General features: G+C 40.6%; 1 long non-coding RNA gene across 8 annotated transcripts in view; it reads left to right on the top strand.

Annotated features, from left to right (window-relative positions):
• Positions 1 to 21,602, top strand: part of LOC309624417 — a 268,613-nt gene that overhangs the window by 225,635 nt on the left and 21,376 nt on the right. The window lies entirely within an intron of this gene.

The following is a 21,602-nucleotide window of genomic DNA, read 5'->3' as shown; positions in this document are numbered from 1 at the left end:
CTCTTTTTTTAAAAAAAAAGAAAACAAGACTTTGAGGACATTATGTTAAGTGAGATAAGTCAGACACAGAAAGACAAATACTGTATGGTATCATTTATATGTGAAATCTAAAAAGGTCAAACTTAGGTAAAATAAAATAGTGGTACAATAGTGGTTACTGGAGACTGGGGATGGTGAGGAAATAGGAGAGATGTTTCAGGGTACAAACTTACAACTAGCAGACAAATAAGTCCTGGAGATCTATTGCAAAGCATAGTGAATATAGACAACAATATTGCATTATAGTTATCAAACTTGCTAAAAGACTAGATCTTAACAATTCCCACCACAAACAAGAAAGGAAACTAATGGAATGAGGTAGGGGTGCCATTGTCCCTGCAATGGCAATAATGTTACAGGAATATCTCATTTTATTGTGCTTCACTTTATTGCGCTTCAAAGATATTACATTTTTTTACAAACTGAAGTTTTGTGGTAACCCTGTATCCAGCAAGTCTATCAGCACCATTTTTCAAACAACATCTGTTCACTTCCTGTCTCTGTGTCACATTTTGGGAATTCTCACAATATTTCAAACTTTTTCATTATTATTATTATATTTGTTATGGTGATCTGTGATCAGTGATCTTTGATGTTACTGTTGTAATTGGGAGGGGGCACAAACTGCACCCATATAAGATGGTGATCTTAATAAATTGTGTTCTGACAGCTCCACCAATGGGCCATTCCTCCATCTCTCTCACTCCCTATTCCCTGAGGTACAACAATATTGAAATTAGGCCAGTTAATAACCCTACAATGGCCTCTAAGTGTTCAAGTGAAGGGAAAAGTCACACATCTCTCATTTTAAATCAAAAGCAAAATATGCTCAAGCTTAGTGAAGAAAGCGTGTCTAAAGCTGAGATAAGCCAAAAGCTAGTCCTCTTGCGTCAAACAGGGAGCCGAGTTCTGAATTCAAAGGAAAAGTTCTTGAAGAAAATTAAAAATGCTACTCCAGTGAACACACGAATGATAACAAAGTGAAACAGCCTTATTGCTGATGTGGAGAAAGTTTTAGTGGTCTGGATAGAAGATCAAACCAGCCCCAACATTCCCTTAAGCCAAAGCCTAATCCAGAGCAAAGCCCTAACTCTCTTCAATTCTGTAAAGGCTGAGAGAGGTGAGGAAGCTGCAGAACAAAAGTTTGAAGCTAGCAGAGGTTGGTTCATGAGGTTGAAGGAAAGAAGCCATCTCCATAACATAAAAGTACAAGGCGAAGCAGCAAGTGCTGATGTAGAAGCTGCAGCAACTTATCCAGAAGATCTAGCTCAGATCATCAATGAAGGTGACTACACTAAACAACAGATGCTCAATGTAGATGAAACAGCCTTATATTGGAAGAAGATGCCATCTAGGAGCTCCGTAGCTAGAGAAGAGCAGTCAATGCCTGACTTCAAAGCTTCAAAGGACAGGCTGACTCTCTTGTTAGGGGCTAATGTAGCTGGTGACTTGAAGGTGAAGCCAATGTTCATTTACCATTTTGGAAATCCTAGGGTTTTAAGAATTATGTTAAATCTACTCTGCCTGTACTCTACTAATGGAACAACAAAGCCTAGATGACAGCACATCTGTTGACAACATGGTTAACTGAATATCTTAAGCCCACTGTTGACACCTATTGCTCAGAAAAAAAGATTCCTATCAAAATATTACTGCTCACTAGATTACACTTTCTCCTCAAGTTCACACAGACCATTCTCAAGGATAGATCACATCTTGGGTCACAAATCAAGCCTCAGTAAATTTAAGAAAATTGAAATCATATCAAGATCTTTTCTGACCACAATGCTATGAGATTAGAAATCAATTACAGGGAAAAATATGTAAAAAACACACACACATGGAGTCTAAACAATACGTTACTAAATAACCAAGAGATCACTTAGGAAATCAAAAAATACCTAGAGACAAATAACAATGACAACACAACGATGCAAAACCTATGGGGTGCGGCAAAAGCAGTTCTAAGAGGGAAGTTTATAGCTATACAAGCCTACCTCAAGACACAGGAAAAATCTCAAGTAAACAATCTAACCTTACACCTAAAGGAACTAGAGGAAGAAGAACAAACAAAACCCAAAGTTAGCAGAAGGAAAGAAATCATAAAGATAAGATCAGAAATAAATGAAATAGAAACAAAGAAAACAGTAGCAAGGATCAATAAAACTAAAAGCTGGTTCTTTGAGAAGATAAACAAAATTGATACACCATTAGCCAGACTCATCAAGAAAAAGAGGGAGAGGACTCAAATCAATAAAATTAGAAATGAAAAAGGAGAAGTTACAACAGACACCGCAGAAATACAAAGCATCCTAACAGACTACTACAAGCAACTCTATGCCAATAAAATGGACAACCTGGAAGAAATATACAAATGCTTAGAAAGGTATAACCTTCCAAGACTGAAGCAGGAAGAAATAGAAAATATGAACAGACAAATCACAAGTAATGATATTGAAACTGTGATTAAAAATCTTCCAACAAACAAAAGCCCAGGACCAGATGGCTTCACAGGTGAATTCTATCAAACATTTAGAGAAGAGCTAACTAGCTAGCTTCTCAAACTCTTCCAAAAAATTGCAGAGGAAGGAACACTCCCAAACTCATTCTATGAGACCACCATCACCCTGATACCAAAACCAGAAAAAGATACTACAAAAAAAGAAAATTACAGACCAATATCACTGATGAATATAGATGCAAAAATCCTCAATAAAATACTAGCAAACAGAATCCAACAACACATTAAAAGGATCATACACCATGATCAAGTGGGACTTACCCCAGGGATGCAAGGATTCTTCAATATACGCAAATCAATCAATGTGATACACCATATTAACAAATTGAAGAAGAAGAACCATATGATCATCTCAATAGATGCAGAAAAAGCTTTTAACAAAATTCAACACCAATTTATGATAAAAATTCTCCAGAAAGTGGGCATAGGGGGAACCTACCTCAACATAATAAAGGCCATATATGACAAACCCACAGCAAACGTCATTCTCAATGGTGAAAAACTGAAAGCATTTCCCCTAAGATCAGGAACAAGACAAGGATATCCACTCTCACCACTATTCAACGTAGTTTTGGAAGTCCTAGCCACGGCAATCAGAGAAGATGAAGAAATAAAAGGAATACAAATTGGAAAAGAAGAAGTAAAACTGTCACTGTTTGCAGATGACATGATACTATACATAGAAAATCCTAAAGATGCCACCAGAAAACTACTTGAGGTAATCAATGAATTTGGTAAAGTTGCAGGATACAAAATTAATGCACAGAAATCTCTTGTATTCTTATATACTAATGATGAAAAATATGAAAGAGAAATTAAGGAAACACTCCCATTTACCATTGCAACAAAAAGAATAAAATACCTAGGAATAAACCTACCTAAGGAGACAAAAGACCTGTATGCAGAAAACTATAAGACACTGAGGAAGGAAATTAAAGATTATACCAACAGATGGAGAGATATACCGTGTTCTTGGATTGGAAGAATCAACATTGTGAAAATGACTATACTACCCAAAGCAATCTACAGATTCAATGCAATCTCTATCAAACTACCAATGGCATTTTTCACAGAACTAGACCAAAAAATTTCACAATTTGTATGAAGACACAAAAGACCCCAAATAGCCAGAGGAGTCTTGAGGGAAAAAAACAGAGCTGGAGGAATCAGACTCCCTGACTTCAGACTATGCTACAAAGCTACAGTAATCAAGACAATATGGTACTGGCACAAAAACAGAAACATAGATGAATGGAACAGGATAGAAAGCCCAGAGATAAACCCACACGCCTATGGTCAACTAATGTATGACAAAGGAGGCAAGGATATACAATGGAGAAAAGACAGTCTCTTCAATAAGTGGTGCTGGGAAAACTGGACAGCTACATGTAAAAGAATGAAATTAGAACACTCTCCAACACCATACACAAAAATAAACTCAAAATGGGTTAAAGACCTAAATGTAAGGCCAGACACTATAAAATTCTTAGAGGAAATCATAGAACATAGAGAACACTCTATGACATAAATCACAGCAAGATCCTTTTTGACCCACCTCCTAGAGAAATGGAAATAAAAACAAAAATAAACAAATGGGACCTAATGAAACTTAAATGCTTTTGCACAGCAAAGGAAACCATAAAAAAGATGAAAAGACAACCCTTAGAATGGGAGAAAATATTTGCAAATGAAGCAACTGACAAAGGATTAATCTCCAAAATTTACAAGCAGCTCATGCAGTTCAATATCAAAAAAACAAACAACCCAATCCAAAAATGGGCAGAAGACCTAAATAGACATTTCTCCAAAGAAGATACACAGATTGCCAACAAACACATGAAAGGATCCTCAACATCACTAATCATTTTAGAAATGTAAATCAAAATTACAATGAGGTATCACCTCACACCAGTTAGAATGGGCATCATCAGAAAATCTACAACAACTAATGCTGGAGAGGGTGTGGAGAAAAGGGAACCCTCTTGCGCTGTTGGTGGGAATGTAAATTGATACAGCCACTATGGAGAACAGTATGGAAGTTCCTTAAAAAACTAAAAATAGAACTACCATATGACCCATCAATCCCACTACTGGGCATACACCCAGAGAAAACCATAATTCAAAAAGACACATGCACCCCAATGTTCATTGCAGCACTGTTTACAATAGCCAGGTCATGGAAGCAACCTAAGTGTCCATTGACAGACGAATGGATAAAGAAGAGGTGGCACATATATACAATGGAATATTACTCAGCCATAAAAAGGAACGAGATTGAGTCATTTGTAGAAACGTGGATGGATCTAGAGACTGTCATACAGAGTGAAGTAAGTCAGAAAGAGAAAAACAAATATCGTATATTAACGCATGTATGTGGAACCTAGAAAAATGGTACAGATGAACCAGTTTGCAGGGCAGAAGTTGAGACACAGATGTAGAGAATAAACGTATGGACACCAAGGGGGGAAAACTGCTGTGGAGTGGGGATGGTGGTGTGCTGAATTGGGCGATTGGGATTGACATGTATACAGTGATGTGTATAAAATTGATGACTGATTAAAAAATAATAATAATAATTAAAAAAAAGAACATATATGATTCATGGGAAGAGGTCAAAATATCCACATTCACAGGAGTTTGCAAGAAGTTGATTCCAACCCTCATGGATGACTTTGAGGCATTCAAGACTTCGGTGGAGGAAATAAGTACAGATGTGGTGGAAATAGCAAGAGAACTAGAATTAGATGTGGAGCCTGAAGATGTGGCTGAATTGCTGCGACCTGATGATAAAACTTTGATGGATGAGGAATTGTTTCTTACGTACAAACAAAGTGGGTTTTTGAGATGGAACCGACTCCTGCTGAAGATGCTGTGGAGGTTGCTGAAATGCCAGCAAAGGATTTAGCATATCCAGCAGCAGCAGCAGGGTTTGAAAGGATTGACTCCAATTTGGAAAGCAGTTCTACTGCGGGTAAAATGCTGTCAGCAGCATTGCATGCCACAGGGAAATCGCTTGTGAAAGTAGGTGTCAATCAATGCTGCAAACTTCATCGTGTCTTATGTTAAGAAATTGTCACGGCCACCTCAGCCTTCAGCCACCACCAGCCTGATCAGTCAGCACCCATCAACATGGAGGGAAGACCCTCCACCAGCAAAAAGATTACAACTCTTGGAAGGCTCAGATGATTGTTAGCAATTTTTAGCACCAAAGTATTTTTTTAATTAAGGTATGTGGTTTTGTTTTTAGACATAATGCTATTGCACACTTAATAGACTACAGTATAGTGTAAAGATAACTTTTATATGCACTGAGAAACCACAGAATTCTTGTGACTCGCTTTATCGTGATACTGGCTTTATTGCTGTGGTCTGGAACTAAATCAGCAATATCTCAAGATCTGACTGTACATTATATAAATGTATCAGGTCAACACATTGTACACTTTAAACTTACACAATGTTATATGTCAAACATATTTCAATTAATCAAAAAAGGACAGAGTAAGAGAGTGTCATGGACATATATACACTACCAAATGTAAAATAGATAGCTAGTGGGAAGCAGCCGCATAGCACAGGGAGATCAGCTCGGTGCTTTGTGTCCACCTAGAGGGGTGGGATGGGGAGGGTGGGAGGGAGGGAGATGCAAGAGGGAAGAGAAATGGGAACATATTGTATATGTATAACTGATTCACTTTGTTATAAAGCAGAAGCTAACACACCATTGTAAGGCAATTATACTTCAATAAAGATGTTTTAAAAAAAAAAAAAAAGGAAAAATAACAGCTAACACTGTTATATGTCAGGCACTGGTCTAAAAGTTTCCATTTATTAGCTTATTTGAATCCAGTTGTCACAGGACAACAATTCTATGAAGTAGATACTATTATGTCTCCATCTTACAGAAGGCAAAATTGAGGCACAGAGATGTTGAGTAATTTTCCCAAGTTCACAGAGCTAGAAAGTAGTAGAACTGAGGTTTGAACCCAGAGAGTCATGCCCTAGAACTTGTGCTCTTACCCACAGCAATCTTGATTGCCTCAAATTCTTAGAGCTCCAAGAAGCTTCTTCTCACCTCAAGGCTGTCACATCTGTTTCTCCTATGTGCTTTAGTGATTCTCCAGTAAGGGCTTAAGAATGCACATTGACTCCTTCAGATTGGGAGGGTGCCATTTCCCACACTGCAGCATTATTTTTCTGGTAATTATTTGGTACTTATCTATGTAGATTGTGGAAGTCAGTGTATTACTAAGAAAAATGTCAGGTTCATAACAAATTCCAGGGCAGAAAAAAATAATTAATCAGATGTGCTTATCAAGGCTCTTTTCCCCCTTTCAGAAATGTCCAAGGTGCTTTTAAGCTGATACTGTCCCCCTCCCCTGACTAAAGCATTTGACAAACCCTCTGGGTTACATAACTTGGTGTGAACTCGCTTCCTCTGGTCGTAGGAGACTATGGTTCTCAGAGTGTTGACATGAACATTTCCTGTCCTTCCCAGCTAATGCAGAACAGCCTTTCCAGGAAACATGTGCTTTGTGGAGTCTGCCATTAAGAGCGCACTAAGTCAGCCTGAGAATGGGGTGTAGTTAAGTATGATTAAAAGTAGAAGATTACAAATATTACAAAAATATTATAACAGGAAGTGGAAAAGAGTGAGAATTATGAGGAAGGCAGCTCTTGTTGGACTTTGACCTCAAAAAGAAGGTACCTAGTTACATGAGAAGCTAAAGGGATGTGGTGACCATAAATCACCATTAAAATTCACATTAACAAAATTACATTTAAAAAAATTAGATGAGAAGAAGGAATGCTACTTGGATTCTGGTATAGTCAAACGAATTAGTATTCTTTTCACAGGCAGAGGATGGGATTTGGACAGAGTTGCTGCTGACATATTAATGGCCATTGGTGAACAGCACCAAATGGTTTGGTGTAACTACTAGAGATGAATCAGCTTCTTAATTTGCCACATAGACATGAACCAAGAAAGATTATCTTCTAAGACACTTGTAGCCAGAATCTGGCCTTAACTTAGTGCCAGGTTGTAAGAAAAAGATTTGAACATTTGTGAGCCTCAAAACCATGGGTGGATAGCCTATGACAAAAATCCAATGACAGCATGAGAGATGAGTTTTAGCGAAATAATATGTGGGTAGGGTTGTAAAAAGCAGCTTCTAAACGTGGAGAAAAAATTAACCCTTCCTCTCCTTCTCCCCTAACCTGTCTCCATACACACCAGGGTTTCTCCTTTATCCCTATCCACTATAAAGGAAGGAAAGAATAAACATCAGCATGCTACTTCAGCAAGGCTGCTGATGTCCACTCAAAATGTTTTGCCTGGAGACCAGAATTCTGCTTCCAACCAAGATGGAGTAACAAGGACCAGAATGACTCTCTCTCTCTCGAAACAACCCAAACCTTTCAAAGTATGTGAAACAATGGTGTTCAAGATATTGAATATCGGGCAACAAAGGATAGTGATCTATGTGAGACAGGAAAAAAACCAAGTGAGACCTGTCATTGTCCCAGCTCACTGCTTTGAGATAATTTACAGGGCATAGTGCAGGGAAGGGAAACCCAGAGGACACCCTGGGTTGAGGAGATACATCTAAGATACGGAGGAGAACAAAGCAGCTGGAGTTCTCAGGGCAGAACACTAGAGAGGAGAGAGAGATCCACAGAGAGGAAACTCCAGAAAGATGCTCCTTTGAGTGTATTTAGCTGATAAGTTCAGGTATGTGATCAACTACTGGAAGCCAGAGGAAGAACCATCCAAAAGGGCAAGAGGTGACAATGTTCAGCTCCCATATGAGGCCAGAAATAATGCCTATTCTTACATTATAGACTGAACACCATCCTGATTCATGCGGAATGGGTGGGGTACACAGATGGGTCTTGCCTCAGTAGTGGGGAGTAATTAGCTTTAATCATTGAACACTGAACACTGTTCCACTCCCACCTAACAAATCTTAAAAAGCGTATCCACAAGGCTCAAACTCTTTCCAAGTAACTCTGTTGGAGTTTAACTCTGTCCCAAAACAAGCTAAAAATGTTTATAGGAATACAAAAATATCCAACATCCAACAGGGTAAAATTCACAATGTGTAGCATCTAGTAAAAAAGTACCAAGAAGCAGGAAACAATGAGGAGAAAAAGCAACCAGTTGGAACTGACCCAGAATTGACAATTACCATGACTCTATTTCATATGTTTGAAAAGTTAAGTAGAGATGTAGAAGATATAGTAAGGACCCATACTGAACTTTTAAAGATGAAAAGTACAATGAATGAGATGAAAAATGCACTGGATTGGATTGATAGCTGACTGGACATTTTAGTGGAAAAGATTAACAAATGTGAAGACAGAGCAAGAGAAATGATCCAAAATGAAGTACAGAGAGAAAACTGAATTAAAAAACAAAGAAATGAAACAGAGCATCACTGAGCTGTGACAACTTCAAGTGGCCTAATAAATGTGTAATTGTAGTTCCCGAAGGAGAAGTGGGAGTAGTAGGCATCTTCTAGGATGGCTCCCCCAGTGCTCCTTGCCTCCTGGCATTCATGGCCTTCTTTAATCCCCGCCTATTGAGTGTGGGATTCGCTTATTACCTCACTTCTAATAAAGGAAATACGGCAGAAGTGATGGGCTATAAATTCCAAAATTAGATTACAAAAAGATTCTGGATTCTATCTTGGGAGCTCTCTCTCTCTCTCTCTCTCTCACCCTCTGGGATGTCTTTTCTCTGGAGAAGCCAGATGCCACATCATGAGGCAGTCTTGTAGAGAGGTCTACCTGGCAAGGAATGTAGACTGCCAGCAAGCATGTGAGTGAGCTTGGAATCAGGTCTTCTGACATCTGCCAGTAGCTCCTTGATTGTAACTGCATGAGAGCTTCAGAGCTAGAGGCACCCAGCTAAGCTGTGCCTAGATTCCTGACCCACAGGAAGTGTGAGATAATAAGTGTGTATTGTTTTCAGCTGCTAAATTTTGGAGTTATTTGTCACACAGCAATAAATAACTCATATAGAAAAAATATTGGTAGAAAAGGTGACCAAAAAGTTTCCAGATTTGGTGAAAACTAGAAACCCACAGATCCAAGAAACTCAATTCACTCCAAGCACAAAAACAATTAGGAAAATCACGGTAAGACACATCATAATCAAATTACTCTAAACCAGAGATGATGAGAACATCTTAAAAGCAGTCAGTAAAAAAGACACATTAACAAAGATAAGGATGGCAGCAAATTTCTTGTTAGAAAAAGTGTAAGCAAGATGTCAGTGGAGCAATACCTTAAAGTCCTGAAGCTGTCAATAGCAAAATTGTCTTTCTAAAACAAAGGTGCAATAAAGACTTTCAGACATAGAAAAATTGACAGAATACATCACCAGCAGACCAGAACTTCATCACAAGAAGTGTTAACAGAAGTCCTTCAGGCAGATGGAAAATGATACCAGATGGAAATACAAATTTATGCAAACAAACCAAGAAAACTGGGACTCTCATACACTGCTCCTAGGAATGCAAAACAAAACAACCACTTTGGAAAACAGTTTGGCAGTTTCTTCTTCTTCTGTTTTTTTTTTTTAATGTGATTGTTTTTCACTTTATTGAGATATAATTGATATATAACATTGTGTAAGTTTAAGGTGTTGATTTGATACACTTAACAAGTTAATTTGATACACTTGTATATTGCAAAATGATTACCACCATAGTGTTAGCTAATGCGTAATAGCTAATTCTTTTTTTGTGGTGAGAACGTTAAAGATCTACTCTTTTCACAACTTTTCGAGTATATAATAATTATTAACCAGAATCACTATGCTGTTCATTAGATTCCCAGAACTTATTCATCTTATAACTGAAAGTTTGTGCCTTTGACAAACAGCTCCCTTTGTAATGAACCAAACTAACATTATATTTGATTGGCAATACAAGCTTACTTCCAGTTGTAAATGCTTCTTTTGTCATCTTGAAACTGTGATGAAACCAGGAAGGGCGAGGTCATCCCATGTTCATCACATATGTTACATGTGTGGGGTCTTTGAGGTGCTACCATCACAGTTTTGGTACTGCTAGTGTTAGAAGACTCTCTCCATTCCTGGGAAGACCGCCTTTCTTGACTCTTTGGGTGTGGAAGTTATTAGGGGAAACAGTCATTAAATTAGATTTTCAGACAAATTCTTGTGCCAAGTACCACATCTGGTTCTTTTAAGAGTTTAATTAGCATTCCCTATGAAGTGCAATGAAAAGAAAACAGACAAGAATTTTAATGAGATTCAAAATCATACTGGGTCCATCGGTCTTGAAATGACATTGGACGTGGTACCATTCCCAGGGGCAATTAGGTAGGGGGCAAGAGAAATGACAGGGGCTGTGCAGCTGCCAGGGAAGCAGCACTCCACAGGCTTCCCCAAGGCCATGGGAGGAACGATGCAGCCAGAAGGCAAGTCACCTGGTTCAGGTGGAGGTAGGTACCTATCTTAGCAGGGAATTATTCCTCTAAGGCTGGGGATGGCCCTCATGTTACTCAGCTAATAGTTTCTTCCTATAAGTAACTCAGTATACATCACTATTCCTAAAGTCCTTGTTCCAGGCTCTGTGCTAAGAATGTCACTCGTATAAATTCTTCACGCCAACCTTGATATCAGCCAGGGTAGCGTTTGGCTGCATGTAGGTTGTCTTAACAGACAGCGGCGTCCTCCTCTTCTCCTTCCTTCCCTGCCTCTCCTCTCTCCCTTCTCCTCCTCCTGCCCCTCCCACCCTGTTCTCCTCCCCCTCCTCCCACCCTATCCCCCTCCCCCTCCTCCCACCCTATCCCCCTCCCCCTCCTCCCACCCTTTCCCTCTCCTCCTTCTCCTCCTCCTCCTTCTTCTTCTCTCAGTATAACAAGGAACTCAGGAATAGGCAATTCAGGATATGTGCAACTGCTCAAGGAGCAAGGCTTCTTAAGCCTCCTTGTTCCTTCGCTCTTAGGGTGTGACTTCATTTCTCAGTGGCTGCTCCATCTCTGAGTGCCATAGCACGTTCCAGGCAGGAAGAGGGAGGATGTGAGGAGCAAAAGCATTTGCCAGTTGAATCTGTCTCCATCGGGAGAACCCCACTTAATGACATCTGCCTGTGTTCATTTACCAGAACTGAGACACATGGCCACCCTAACTTTATCAAAGTCTGGGAAACAAAGTTCTAACAAAATATCACAAAACTGAAGAAAATCATGCTTCTGAAAAGGAAGAAAGGGAGCATAGATTATAAGTAGGAAATAGCAGCACCTTCAGAGGATGATATTAATATCCCTGTTTTACAGATGAGGAAACTGATGCTGAGAGGTTAGCAAAGTCAGAAACTAGCAGAGATGCGATTTGAACCAGCTGCCTAGCTCTGGCCTCTGTGCACTTTATCGCTACAGCAGAAACCACCTGCTCTGAGCGCTGGGCCCCTGCACGTCATTGGTAGTGACATTCCATAGAAACAGATATGAGGATGTTCTGGCCTCCTTTTTTTGCAAGATCAGTAAAGATTGTTCTTCCAGTGACTTCCTTCCTGTAGGTAAGTCAGCAAATTTTATACCACATATATGCTAATAAATTGATTCAAGCTTTCCTGGAATAAGTATTGGGCTTTGTTTCATGTTGTGCTATTTGCTTAAGAAATGCAGGGTTTCCCCTACCTCTGGAATTAGGAACAAGATCTCAGCTGTGTCTTATTCATGGAGTAGGCCAAAACATATCTCAGTTAGTGACCAGGCTGTGAGAATAACCTAAATTCCCTGTTTAAGACCAGACCTGTGAGTTCACCAAACATGTTATGCCTGCTGTTTTCATACCAATGGGGGACTGTTTCCTCACATGGAGAGATTGAATTTGTAGGCCTCCCTGTTACTTTTATATAAGGTGATGGGTGAAAGAAAAGATGCCAGTTTCCATTTCCTCCCTTCTCAGAAAAGGTACCAGACCCACGATCCCATAGACTCTCCTCTCAGTGGAAGCCCTGAGTTTCACGGGTATAGAACAAAGTAAGTGCCAAACCCGTTTCACCAGTTTCAAGGGCCACAGAGTTGGCACAGGCAAATTCCAGGCTCAACTCCAGCTCTTTGTACCGATACCAGGTCATGTCTCCTTGGTGATAATCATGTCGGATCCCCATGTACTTTACAAGCCGCACATCTGTCATCTCTGGGATTCAGGAGTATGCATGTCCTACTATTACCCTCCTTGCTAAAGCATCATAAAGGCTAAGGATACCTATGTTTGAAGTTCACATATAAGCACGTGTGTGTATGTTTATATGAAAGTAAACAATTTTCTTTGTATAAAAGGAATCTTAATGATGCTTTATATGTGTGTGTAAATAGACAAGCATGAGTGACAACAGGAAAGTGTTCAAGCTACTAAAGACTGTTGGCAAAATACTAAAAATTCCAATTCCTTATTAGATTTTTTTTTCCCTCAGTTTGTAATGGGGGTGTCCACAGTGCTCACATTAATTGGATAAGTAACAACTCCCCTTTAACTTGGTGTCCACTAAGGGACAACATTAAATTAGCATTTGATTGAGTTTGGTCCTGAATTTCAGGATTTTCTTTCATCTGTTGAAGAGGCCGTGTGGAAGGACTGTACCGTTTGAGCTGAGGAGATATTTCTTGTCTCTGGTTTGGTTTGTTTGGATATTTTTGGCAGCGAACACTTGTGTTTGTTTGCATGTTTATAAAGTGGCCTTTATTTCACCCTGTGTGAACTTGACATTTCACTTTTAATATAAATAAATTACAAATAAAGCAGTCGTCATTTAACCCTGTGCCAACCAGAGTAGCTAAATACAAAAGCCGAAAGTCTAGAAGCTTCCAAACACGTCTGCTTTTGTTGGAATGACAACCTCCCTGCAGTAGCACAAAGCTAAACGGTTCAAGGAAATGGTAAAGGACAACTGTGTTTTCAATTTCCTAGTCACTGCCTCAATTGTGGTTCGCAAGAATAGTAATCAAGCCGTTTTGACATCTTGGCTTTGTTAAATGAGCTTAGTAATAGAAGCCCATATGTTCCTGGTTCTGAAGTCATTGGGCAATGACTTCTGGTCTCTTTTCTCCCTCCCCTTAAACTCACACACTTACCTGTGTGTGTTTGTGCAAAAAACCTAAATTTTGAGACTTTTTCTCACCTGTGGAATGTTGGTAGTATTTCTCTTACAGCGTGGTTATGAAGATAAAACGAATTATGAATGTCTTGCCCTGTGTCTGGAATATAGTACATTCCCAATAGATGTGATATCCCTAAGTTTTCTCCTGTCTCCAGGTCTGACTTCATGGGCATGTGACCTGTAGAGCCATATAGGGCCCCTGCTTAGAACCACACCTGCACTTGGCTTTATGCTCTGCTGTCATTATCTTGAAATTCTTAATACTTTTTGAACAAGAAGCCCATCCACATTTCCATTTTGCACTGGGCCCTGCAAATTATGTAGCTCGTCTGCCTATCCATTTTTGTTCTTCCTCCTCTTTTTCAAACTTTTTGGGTTTGCATAATTAGAAGTTCTCTTTGCTGGCGGGATGGATACGTTCTGCCAGTTGCACACAAGGTGTTCTGGTGGCCACCTTGCTGCCCAGGGCTGAACTCCATTTTCCCAACCTTGACCTAGGCTTTTCCCTTCTTTTGCACAATGTGGTCACCACGCTTCTGGCTGAGGTGCATGTGAATAGGTCGGGAAGTAGCTTTCAACAATAAAGCTTTTCTTAAAGACTCTGCCACAACTTCTAGCTGACTCAGCACTCAATCGCATTAAAAGGCCCCATCAGGAGTCAAATTGTCAGGTCACTGGGGGCTTTGACTTCATGCTCTGTTCCTTAATTTTCTCCATCAGAGGTAGAGCTAGATTCTGTGAGGCTTGAGCTTACATAATTTGGGGGTCCTCTCAAAAAAAAGTACCAAATTTCAAATACAAAATTATATCCAGGGCCTTGTAAGGGGTCCGTTGGTACTAGTGCAGGAGTTGGAAGATGTGCTTCCTTAGCTTCCCAGGAGTCTGCCCCACTTCCTCTCTTATGGATCAAGGAGCTTTCTGTTTTCTACTCCTTCTGCTTATGGAAACAGACAACAGTCAATGCTATATGCTGATCAATCCATTCCCACCGCGTTGCTTCCTATACGTGGTGACATGAAACCGTTCAGGGACCTTGAGCAGAGCACATGAATGTTGGGATCACTTGGGACAGGGCCCCTCTCGATCCAATTCTGTAACTGACTTTACCTGTTCCTGTTCTTTGACACCAGGCCATTGCCAGAGGCTTGTTCATTTTTGTCCCCAGCTCTGCGCCCTTCCCCGAGCTTCAGGCATGTGTGTGCACTGACCTCCTTGACACCTTCACAGGAACCTTCTCTTTCCCTTGCTCTCCCCCCCATCCATCACAGTCCTACTGCTTCTTTCTTCAAAATAAACCTCAACTCCAGGGTTTTTTTTTCTTGGATTCCCACTGCCACCAGCCCAGTCCAGGTCACTCACCCTCCTCTATGGCTTTCCCAGAACCACAAATGTCCCACTTGAATACAATCTCCATTTAGCACCCAGAGTTATTTGCTAAAAACCTAAATGGATCCTCACCATCCCTGATTGAATAGCCTCTAACGGCTTTTCCTTGGACTTTATATAACATTCTATTCCACGGTGCACGGAGCCCTGTGTGGTCTGCCTTCAACCTCAGCTCCACCACCCTCCTCTCTAACCATGCACCTGATGTAGGCCCCCGACACACCACACTCCTTCCTGTCTCTGAGGCTTAGCCCATGCTGTGCCCCCTGGCCTGGGGGCATCTCACCTCTGCTCTTGGCATGATGGGCTCTTCTGTTTGTGGGGTCTCAGCTGAGATGTCTGAGAAAACTTTCTAGGGGCCACTTCAAGAGTGTAGGTCCAGGGCTTCCCTGGTGGCGCAGTGGTTAAGAATCTGCCTGCCAAGGCAGGGGACACGGGTTTGAGCCCTGGTCCGGGAAGATCCCACATGCCGTGGAGCAATGAAGCCCGTGAGCCACAACTACTGAGCCCGTGTGCCACAACTACTGAAGCCCCTGTGCCTAGAGCCCGTGCTCCGCAACAAGAGAAGCCACCGCAATGAGAAGCCCGTGCACCGCAACGAAGAGGAGCCCCCACTCCCTGCGACTAGAGAAAGCCCACGTGCAGCAACGAAAACCCAACACAGCCAAAAATAAATAAATTAATTAAAAAAAAAGTGTAGGTCCACCTCTTCCATTATCACTGCACCCTGTTTGTTTCCTTTATAGAACGTACTATTTTTAGAAATTACATACAGTTCTTGTTTGTTCATTCACTTGTTTATTGTCTATTCTTCCATTAAGCTGCAAGCTCCTTAAGGTTAAGGATCGTGTCTGTTTCTTTCCCCAGTATATGCTACATGCCTGGGATACTGACCAGAGGAAAGAGGCACTAAATACATATTTGTTAAATGAATGAATGAATGAGCTACCTCTGAACACTGAACAGACCTTATTGTACGTTTATCACAGTGTACCGCAATTATTATTTCCAAGCATTTTTCCTTGCTTGACTATGAGCTACATAGGCAAGTTATAAATAATAGGTACTCTCTGTATTGCCAACATCCAACACAATGCTTGGGATGCACGTATCCTACTAAGTACACAATTCATGCATATTTAATTAAATTAGCTGCCAAATTATTGATTATTATTCTCAACTTAGAAACATTCACTGGAACATTCACAGGAGAGGTGATCACCTCAGCCGGAGGAGCAGATGACAGGGAGAGAATTTCTAGAATTACCCAGAAATAGGAGAAACAGATGTTATTTCCACAGCAGTGAGTTAGGTACTTGAAAGATACTTGAGACAGTAGATAACACCAGGCCACAAACTGCAGTGTTAATGGAGTGTGTTACTGAAGTTTATGTAAAGGAAAAGTTTCCACCGCTCCCTAAACCTATCAGCACTGTCACCTGTGATATTCATTAGGTTAGGATCTAATTCATGCAATAGGTTTCCAATAAATGTTCACTGATTTAATGAAATACCAATTGGCATTTCTAAATGTTTTTATCTGATGTAACTGTATCTCTCCAACCAAGTTACAATCTTATTTATAAAGAAAAAAGTAAAACCTTGGAGATATAATTGCTATTTCTTTGAATTCTCCATAGCAATGCCCCATATTTTTCATAGCAAGAGGACTCAGTAAGTATTTGTTGATTGATACATACCATGTTTCCACACTATATGCCAAGGCAGAAAACCAGGCATCTCATTGTTATTTAAAGTTGCCTTCTTGCTAATTCCTTAACTTGAAAAGGATTTTACCTATCACCTGGTGGCACCATCACTTTACTGACTCAGAAACAGTCTAGAGAAAGTGACTTGCTAAAGTGATACCATGGTGTGAACTAGGCTTCAGGCTTCTCAACTGGGGGTCCAATGTTTATTCTACTCTAGAATGCTGAGTGTGTGGCTGCAGAAGAATAAGAAAGAAACTGAAATTAGATATGATTTACTTAAGTTACAGATTATTTAATGAGATTTTTAAGCATTGAAAAGTATTTTTATTTTATCAATTTCATCAGTGAGCACAGTAATGATTCCAAAGTTAATGCTAGATGAATTTGCCTTGTAAAGACTCCATTGTTTTGAAACAGGGAGGAAATGTACAGAATTAGACTGGCTATATTTCATAGAGACAATGTTTGTGACATGATACTATCCCATTATTTTTCATAAGCCATAATTCATCTTAAAGCTTTAATTTAGGATTATTTTATCTTTCTGCAAGAGGAAAAAGGCATTTTTTTCCCCAAGACAAATAAATAGCTAGCAGGAAGTGCTTAATTATGAAGATAGCTTTTAACCTTTGATTTACTGTCTTTTCCTGATTTTGATAAATATTAAAAATTAGAGTAAGGCCCAGTGTGAGATACAGAAGGACTTTGAGTAAAGACCCTCAGACAATCTGCATTTGCCCAGATGACCAAGGCTGACCACACTGTTGAAAGATTTCGCTCCTGCTGGAAGGCTGGATGCTCTATAATGCTAAAAGGCCCCAGAAGAATACTTTCCCACAGCTCTTTGGGGAGATTTGCTCCCCCGCCGTGATCAGGCTGCCAGCCCAGGGGGTGATTAGCCCTGGCTGCACATTGGTATTATCTGGGGAGTTTTTTAAAAAAATATCACCCAGCCTCCATCCCTGACCAATTCAGTTTGAGTTCTGAGTATCCGCATTCTAAATATTTAAAATATTTGAACTGACACGAATGTGTGATGTAGTCTGGTTTGAAAACCATTGTTCTGAATGGGTTCCTCTGCCCAGATGGAGCCCCTCTTTCCCAATTCCTGCCCAGGAGGGAGAAGAACCCACGTGAGGAATGAAGAGGCTGGTTCTACAAGATCCTGCTTGTTTTCTCCAGTCTTGAGCTGAGGAGTGGGGGAAAGAACAGTGGGTTCCACTGTGTGTGCCAGGAGGATAGATTTTGTTTTGTTTTGTTTTGTTTTTCTGCCAAAGGTACCAAAAGAGAATAGAGGCCTCCACTATTTCGCAGAGCAGGGTTTTTCGACCTCGGCGCTGTTGATATTTGGGGCTGGATACTTCTTTGTCGCAAGGAACCATCCTGTGCATCGTAAGGAAGTTTAGCAGCACCCCTTTACCCGCTAAATGCCAGTAGCACTCCCCTCCCCAAGCTGTGACAACCAAAAACTGTCTCCAGACGTTGTCAAATGACCCCCAGTGGGGTGGCGGGTAGGGCATGCAAAACCACTCTTGGTTGACATATTTTAGAGATACAGCAGCAGAAGCTCTGATGGAGAATCTGGTGGTGACTGGGAGGGCATGGCTTTTGTAAGTATTGGCAAAGGAAGGCAAGTATGGCTGTGTCCGTGAAGACATTGATGGAGATGGGGATTTTGGCCAAGGCAGCAAGAAGATCCCTGAAGGTGGTCATAGTGGTGTGACTGTGGGCTGGAGGATGGTGGGAGAGACCTCAGCTGGTCATACTAAGGATCTGGATTAAGGGAGCAATGCCACACAGCCAGGAGGTGGTAGCAGTAACAGACTTCAGGAAGAGGGAAGATGTCGGTTCAACCTTGGGGCTAATGGAGTGAAACACGGGAGGCTTGTAGAAGGGTTGGGAGGGGACTCGAATGCCACTTTTAAAGGACAAAAAAGTTGTATTTGGGTGGGACTACTGAGGACAGCCAATGAGAAGGAGCGATCTTTGATAAGGTGGGGACCCCCGGATGGTAAGTTAATGGAATGAAAAGAAGAGCAACTTTGTTTTGAAATCTCCTGAAGATTTATTTAACACCATAATGAATGTTTCATTAGTCATAGGTATTAAAGGAGGAGCTTAAAGTTACACTGCATTTCCTTCCACTCATAAATTTAGTCATATTTACCTACCTCACTCTCCTTAGATAAAAGAGGAGAAAGAGGTTAGAGAAGATAAGAGGGAGCAATTGCCAAAGCCTACGAGATTAGTCCTGACTCCACAATTTGAATCATAGGATTCTACCATTTAGACTTGGAAGGGACCATCACTTTATCTGTGCTTCTCTATGCCATTCTCATACAGAAAGATCCCTCATTATGCCTATACTGACAAAGGAGGTTATGGCTTTTGGCAAAACAATGGATAATACTATATATACACACATATATTTACATATATGTACAGTAAACTCTTTGAAACAAACAAAAACAACTCAGTAACACTTTTCAGAGTTGGTTCACATATTCACCAGGTTTCCCAGATTTAGGGAGCAAATGACTATTTTTATACAGAATCATGTATTTTAAAGCAGAAAGTGATGTCAGAGTGTTAGAGGTTATCTGGTCCATCAAATATCAATCTTAATAAAAACTATGGACTTATGAGAATGTTGCATTAACCGATTCTACCCTTAACAATGCATTTGGCTAAATACAAGGACTGTTAAAGTGTGTCTATTCTTCAAAGTAAAAAAAAAAAAATTTCCATTAGCTATTTTCCCTTCTGGTATACATAACTACCATTTTACCATTGCTCATTCAGTGGAGTAGGAAATGCACTGTAAATTCATCATCTTCAAGTGTTTCGATGGAAATAAACCAATGGCCCCTTGGGAAAATGGTTGAAATGTGTTTAGAGAACCCTACACCAGGGTTTAGCTGCTCACGGTCCAGGTCCCATATCACGTTGCAAACAGGCTGCTTTTAGACCAGTTCAGCTTGGGCTTCCTTTTTTTTTTTTTTTTTTTTTTAAGGTCATGGAAGCTGAAGGTTGAAAAGGCAAACAGAAAAAAAAAAAAAAAAGAACACACACTCATTTTCTTCAGCTTAGAGATAAGCAGGAAACCCAAAGAACGTGTTCTTAACAATAAGACCTCAGTAATAATACTGAATAGAAATTCACCCAAGTGCATCTGACAGAAGTCCAGGCAGGCATCCAGGAGATTCTAGGGGTGAGCTGTTGAGTCACTCACTGTACGTCTTTTTCCTCATCTGTACATTGGGGATGAAGCCTGTATCACTATGAAACTATGACCTCATTTGTCTATTTTTATAAAAATGTTTATAAATGCATAGATTATGTCTGATAGAAACATCCTTTCTAGAGACAGAGGTAGGGTTGATGCACGGTCCCATATTCTGATTGACAAGTTGAAAGATAATGTTGATATCATCATGATCACCTCTAAGTCAATTCCAAGTTTGTGACTCTTGTTACCTGTACTACTGCATATAACCCCATGCACCTGACTTTACCAGTCTTCCAACAATCCTGGTTCTACCACTGGCTTGCTGTGGGATTTGGGGAATGTTACTTACCCTCTCTGGGCATTGCTTTCCTTGTATGTTAAATGGAGAGGAGGAGATTTAGTCTTCATAAGAATCCTAGGAGGTAGCTACTAGGATTATCATCCCCATTTTACAGATGAGAAAACACACAGAGAGGTCAAGTAATTTCCCCAGAGTCACAGAGCAGCAAGTGGTGAAGCCAGGCTTGCAGTCCATGCACTGAGCACAGCCCTTGCCCTAAACCCATATGTGGTGCTGCCCCTGTGCAAAGCTGTAAATACAGCTCGATGTCTTTAAAACGATTGGCCTTCTTTGGAGGAATGTGCTGGATATCCAAGTCAGAGATGCTCCTCTGCCCCTTTGTCCCATCCATGGGTCTGGGAGTTAAAAAATTGGAACTAGTGAATTCACTTTCTTCTGGGTAGAAGCAGTACAAAATGTGTCTGTCCCATCCCCCAGGGCCCCAAGTATCCAAGCTCAGGGGCTACATTATCACATTTGCATTTTTGCTACCTCAAATATTAAATTATGCTTGTGTTTAGTACATTCAGTAAACATGCACTGAGTACCCACTATGTGCTTGGGACTTTCAGAGTCTGCAGGAGAACAGTGTAAATCACCAATGCCTGCCCTCAGGAAGCCTAGAGTATTGAGATTAAAGACCACTAGGTCATACACAAGAAAATATAAACAACCATAGGGTAATAGCTGGAAGGTGTGAAGTGAGTTGAGTTTGGGGATGGGATTCAGCCTGGGGAAGGCCAGTTCCAAGTTGATTCTGATCACAGCATTGAAGAGAGAGGGGGCCATCCTGGAGGACTTGACTTGCTTTGCATAATAAAATGCTTCTGATATTCACATTCAATTCTGAAGGTCAGTCTCTGGAAGTATTAGAATACCAGAGAGTTTCCCTCCTGGGGGTTAAATTGGTGACTATCCTGTTGTGAGAGATGGAGATTGCTTCCTCCAGATGTGCTCCTGAGCCCCTTGAGCCTGGTTCAGCCCCTTCTCTGTTCTCCCGTGTCACCCAAGGCACGTCTCCACATTTGCCCCTTGCACATATGTTATAAGGATCTGTTTAAAGGTCTCCTCTTGCCCTGGCATTTGAAGGGACTGAGTTAAACCAGATCAAACAGGTTTCTGCTGAAAGCCTTCCCTGAGCTCTTGTGTATTGTCAATACGCAGCTTTCCCCAAACATATTTGACCCTACATCCTCCTGTGAGTAATACCTTTCAATAACTCACAGGACTAGAATTC

This window comes from Balaenoptera borealis (genome assembly GCF_965194805.1).
Source record: "Balaenoptera borealis genome assembly, chromosome: 2".
In the NCBI taxonomy this organism is placed as follows: Eukaryota; Metazoa; Chordata; class Mammalia; order Artiodactyla; family Balaenopteridae; genus Balaenoptera; species Balaenoptera borealis.
The sequence above is the reverse complement of the archived record's forward strand: the minus strand, read 5'-3'. Positions and strand labels throughout refer to the sequence as shown.